The following is a 6,000-nucleotide window of genomic DNA, read 5'->3' on the forward strand; positions in this document are numbered from 1 at the left end:
CTTTCATCTTATCATATGTGGGAAGTCTTGATTTACTCCTCAGTTCCCCCTCTTATGGTGGCAGAGGAGAAGTCAAGTAACACACAGGTCATCCCGACCTGAGTTATGATGTAAACAACTGAGCAACTGACGGTGACCATCAAGGCCACATTAGAAAATGGCATTAAAATGATCCCCACAAGATTAGAAATCCTGCAAAAAAAAATCAATAAGAAGCAATAACCCGGGAATTCCCTGGCAGTCCAGTGGTTAGGACTCCTTGCTTTCACTGCCAAGGGCGCGGGTTCATTTCATGGTCAGATAACCCAGCTAGTCTTCTGTCATCTGTGATTTGTTAAATGTGAGTTACACATATCATATTTAACCTGGAAGACGATTCGGTCTCTTCCATGGTTATATAAATAATGAGAACATGAATCTGCCAACTTGGCAACTATATCAATTACTAAAGCCAATGAATTTTTAAAATTTTTTTTCAGTTTTGAAGAGTAATAATGCTCATCAGAATATCAGAAGTAGGTATTGAAAGATTTCTACATTCAAAGTGAGAGACTTCAGGGACCTCCCTGGCGGTCCTGTGGTTAAGATTCTGTGCTCTCAGTGCAGGGGACATGGGCTCAGTCCCTGGTTGGGGAACTAGGATCCTGCATGCCACACAGCACAGCCAAATAAATGAATAAATAAATACTCATCTGCTTTATCCCACAGCATACATACAACGCTCTTAGAATAAAAATAACAGCACAACCAGCAATATGATTACTGTAAACAATTAAAAAAAAAAAGTGAGAGACTTCAAAATAAATTACCCAGTGTAAAGATCCTAAATCTTAACATGGATCCTCCTGGTGCTAACAGGACCTTTCCTGGGACTAGGCTTATTACCCTTATATCACTAATCAACTAATTTGCCCCGTGTGAGAATCCTGACCTGTTGAACTTCTTGCTAATCCAAGACCATTAATTACCCTGTGCCATTTTCCTCCATGATCCTTTCTAATTGAGGCCCTTGACCCTCAGGTTGGCCCTCAGCTATCTTACTCTTCCCATCACCTGTTAATAACTCCACCTTTGACTAATGCTCTTTCAATCTTTCTCTCCATTCTTCCATCATAAATAACTGGATCATTATAGTGCAGCTCAGGCTAGAATCGTGGGAACCACCCAATGCTAACAACTTTAGTAACTCAGTAGTTGACTTAGTAGTTAGAGAATTTCCTAATTGAAGATCTCAAAAGGAAAATGCAGATATTTTGCCTCTTTCTTGAGATATATTTAATCATATTTCATAGAAACAAGGTATTATTTCTTAGAATGTAACAACATGAGGAGGCAAATGCCAATGTTGTTTTCCTTTTCCTGGGTTTTTGTTGTTGTTGTTGTTATTATCTGTCTGAAATCTGTCCCTTAGAAATCCATTTTTCCTTATTCCAACTTTGGCTCCTTTTTTCGTACGTTTACTCACTAAGTTGGAAGCAGAAAGAGTTGGAATCCAGTCAGCACCAAAAAGTTATGTTTTGAATTTTGTGGACTATATATAATAATAATAAATATTTATATAGCATTTACTATGATTTACTATGTGCCAGGCACCATAAAAACATCTAATTCATTCAGTCATCACAACGACTTCATAACATGGTAACATTATTCTCACTTAGGAATGAGGAAGCTGAGCCACAGAGTAAATAAATAATTTCCCAAGACCCCACAACTTAATAAGAGGTCATGTCAGGATTCGAATCCAGACAGTCCAGCTGTAAGACCCGTGCTCTTCCTCTTGGCCCTGCATTGCTTCCACATGAAAACTTACACTGTGCCTAATGGCACAGTGCTCATTAGGACAGTGGGGTGTGCTTTAATATAAGTACCTTACCTACTAAGTATCATGCCAATCCCCCAGATTTTTTTTATAACATCTGTAATGAGATATAATTTGCATAAATTATATAAACTTCGTTCTTCTAAAGTATACAATCCAGTGGGTCTTAGATTATTCAGAGTTGAGCAACCACCATCACAACAGATTTTAGAACATTTTCATCATCCCCAAAAAGAAACCCATTCCAATTAGCAGTCACTCCCCATTTCCCCCAAGCCTTCTAGCCCTAGACAACCACTAATTTATCTTCTGTCTCTATAGTTTGCCTATTCTGGACTACATATGCCTTTTCATATAAATGCAATCATACAATATATGGTCATTGTGACTGGCTTTTTTCACCTTTCATAATGTTTTTGGGTTCATCTATGTTGTAGTATACGTCAGTACTTCACTTTTTGTTGCTGAATAATATTCCGTTTTATGGACATACCACATTTTGCTTATCCATTTACCAGTTGATGAACATTTCAGAAGTTTCCATTCTTTGGCTATTATAAATAATGCTGCTATGACGTTTCTGTACAAGTTTTTATGTGAACATATGTTTTCATTTCTCTTGGCTACATACCTAGGAGTGCACTTGCTGGATCACATGGTAACTCTATGTTTAACCTTTGGGGAACTGCCAAACTGTGTTCAAAGTGGCTGCACCATCTTGCATTCTTACCAGCAACATATAAGGGTTTCCAGTTTCTCTACATCCTTCCCAACACTTAATATCATCTGTCTTTTTTATTACAGCCATCCTAGTGGCTGTGAAGTGGCATCTCATTGTGGTTTTGATGTGTATTTTCTTAATGACCAATGATGTTGAGCATATCTTCAAGTGCTTATTGGCTGTGTATTTGTATATCTTCTGTGGAGAAATCTCTCTTTGGATCCTTTGCACTTTTTAATTGGGTTGTTTGTCATTGTTGGTTTGGTTTGTTTGCTTTGTTTTATGTTGTTTTGATTTGTAAGAGTTTTTAATACAGTCTAGGTACAAGTTCCTTATCAGATATATAATTTGCAAATACCTTTTCTCCTTCTATGGTTTGTCTTCTTATTTTCTTAATTGTGTTCTTTGAAGCAGAAAAGTTTATAATGTTGAAGTTCAATATTTCTTTTGTCTTTTGTGCTTTTAGCATCAAATCTAAGAAGGATTGGAGTAACCCAAGGTCACAAAGATTTACTCCTGTTTTCTTCTAAGAACTTTTAGCTCTTGTATTTTGGTCTATGGTCTATTTTGAGTTAGTTTTTATGCATGGTGTAAGGAAGAGGTCCAACTTCATTCTTTTGCATGTGGCTATCTAGTTGTCTCAGCACTATTTATTGAAAAGATTATTCTTGCCCCATTTAATTGTCTTGGCATTCTTGTCAAATATCAGTTAAACATAAATGTAAAGGTTTATTCTGGACTCTCAATTCTATTCCATTGATTCTCTTGATATCTTGATTCATTCTGATGATAATTAGTGAAGATCTTAACACCAAGATTGGTTTTATCTTAGGAAATTTGTCTTGTAAAACCTGTCTCCTTTGAGGAATCTCTCAGAAATGATAAAGAAAGACAGGAAGATTATAATTTCCAAATCCTACCCTGAATGTATGACTGATCGATACAATATTATTAACTGAACACAAGAGTAAATAATTTATTTTTATTCAAACAGTCACAAAAATTATAATCATCCTCATCAGTTCACTCAGTCCCATGTAATTAATTTTTTTTCATTTTATCTTTTGTTAGCACTTTTATGAATTCATCAGTTTTCCATTAGAGTTCTGAAAATACTTATTCATTCAGCTCAGCAGTATAGTCAGTTATCAGAAACCTGTACTTGTCAGAGTCTTTTCCATGAATTCCTTGAAGATGAAACCCTTTTATAGGGACATTTTTGCAAAAGCATCAGAGTACACCCAGAACTGTCTGTAAATGACAAAAGACTTAAAAATGATCACGGTTAAAGATTTGATGAAAGTTCATAATAATGCAATTGACAAGGAAATTTATTTATTTCTGAGATATACATTTTAAAGTAATAACTAGAATTATGACTTATAACATTATATCAGAACATATAAGATTTTTAGAAATTTCATGTAATGTCTGAAACATTTATGTTAACATATTTCCATACAAATAACCCAAAGAAAGTTTAGTCTTAGTTGGGTTTTTTTTTGCTTGTTTGTTTTCTTATACTGCAGGTTCTTATTAGTCATCAATTTTATACACATCAGTGTGTACATGTCAATCTCAATCGCCCAATTCAGCACACCACCATCCCCACCCCACCACGGTTTTTCCCACTTGGTGTCCATACATTTGTTCTCTACATCTGTGTCTCAACTTCTGCCCTGCAAACCGGTTCATCTGTACCATTTTTCTAGGTTCAACATACATGCATTAAATATGATATTTGTATTTCTCTTTCTGACTTACTTCACTCTGTATGACAGTCTCTAGATCCATCCATGTCTCAACAAATGACCCAATTTCGTTCCTTTTTATGGCTGAGTAATATTCCATTGTATATATGTACCATATCTTCTTTATCCATTCGTCTGTCAATGGGCATTTAGGTTGCTTCCATGACCTGGCTATTGTACATAGTGCTGCAATGAACATTGGGGTGCATGTGTCTTTTTGAATTATGGTTTTCTCTGGGTATATGCCCAGGAGTGGGATTGCTGGGGCATATGGTAGTTCTATTTTTAGTTTTTTAAGGAACCTCCATACTGTTCTCCATAGTGGCTGTATCAATTTCCATTCCCACCAACAGTGCAAGAGGGTTCCCTTTTCTCCACACCCTCTGTTTGTAGATTTCTCCACACCCCTGTTTGTAGATTTTCCGATGATGCCCATTCTATCTGGAATGAGGTGATAACTCATTGTAGTTTTGATTTACATTTCTCTAATAAGTAGTGATGTTGAGCAGCTTTTCATGTGCTTCTTGGCCATCTGTATGTCTTCTTTGGAGAAATGTCTATTTAGGTCTTCTGTCCATTTTTGGATTGGGTTGTTTGTTTCTTTAATATTGAGCTGCATGAGCTGTTTATATATTTTGGAGATTAATCCTTTGTCCATTGATTCGTTTGCAAATATTTTCTCCCATTCTGAGGGTTGTCTTTTCATCTTGTTTATGGTTTCCTTTGCTGTGCAAAAGCTTTGAAGTTTCGTTAGGTCCCATTTGTTTATTTTTGTTTTTATTTCCATTACTCTAGGAGGTGGATCAAAAAAGATCTTGCTGTGATTTATGTCAAAGAGAGTTCTCCCTATGTTTTCCTCTAAGAGTTTGATAGTGTCTGGTCTTACATTTAGGTCTCGAATCCATTTTGAGTTTATTTTTGTGTATGGTGTTAGGGAGTGTTCTGATTTCATGTTTTTACATGTACCTGTCCAGTTTTCCCAGTACCACTTATTGAAGAGACTGTCTTTTCTCCACTGTATATCCTTGCCTCCTTTGTCATAGATTAGTTGACCATAGGTGTGTGGGTTTACCTCTGGGCTTTCTATCTTGTTCCATTGATCTATGTTTCTGTTTTTGTGCCAGTACCATATTGTCTTGATTACTGTAGCTTTGTAGTATAGTCTGAAGTCAGGGAGTCTGATTCCGCCAGCTCTATTTTTTCCCCTCAAGACTGCTTTGGCTATTCGGGGTCTTTTGTGTCTCCATACAAATTTTAAGATGATTTGTTCTAGTTCGATAAAAAATGCCTTTGGTAATTTGATAGGGATTGTACTGAATCTGTAGATTGCTTTGGGTAGTATAGTCATTTTCACAGTATTGATTCTTTCAATCCAAGAGCATGGTATATCTCTCCATCTGTTGGTATAATCTTCTTCATTTTATTTTTTTGTTGTTGTTGGTATAATCTTTAATTTCTTTCATCAGTGTCTTATAGTTTTCTGCATACAGGTCTTTTGTCTCCCTAGATAGGTTTATTCCTAGGCATTTTATTCCTTTTGTTGCAATGGTAAATGGGAGTGTTTCCATAATATCTCTTTCAGATTTTTCATCATTAGTGTATAGGAATGCAAGAGATTTCTGTGCATTAATTTTGTATCCTGCAACTTTACCCAAGTCATTGATTAGCTCTAGTAGTTTTCTGGTGGCATTTTTAGGATTCTCTAT

This window comes from Leucopleurus acutus, assembly GCF_964270905.1.
Source record: "Leucopleurus acutus genome assembly, chromosome: 6".
NCBI lineage: Eukaryota > Metazoa > Chordata > Mammalia > Artiodactyla > Delphinidae > Leucopleurus > Leucopleurus acutus.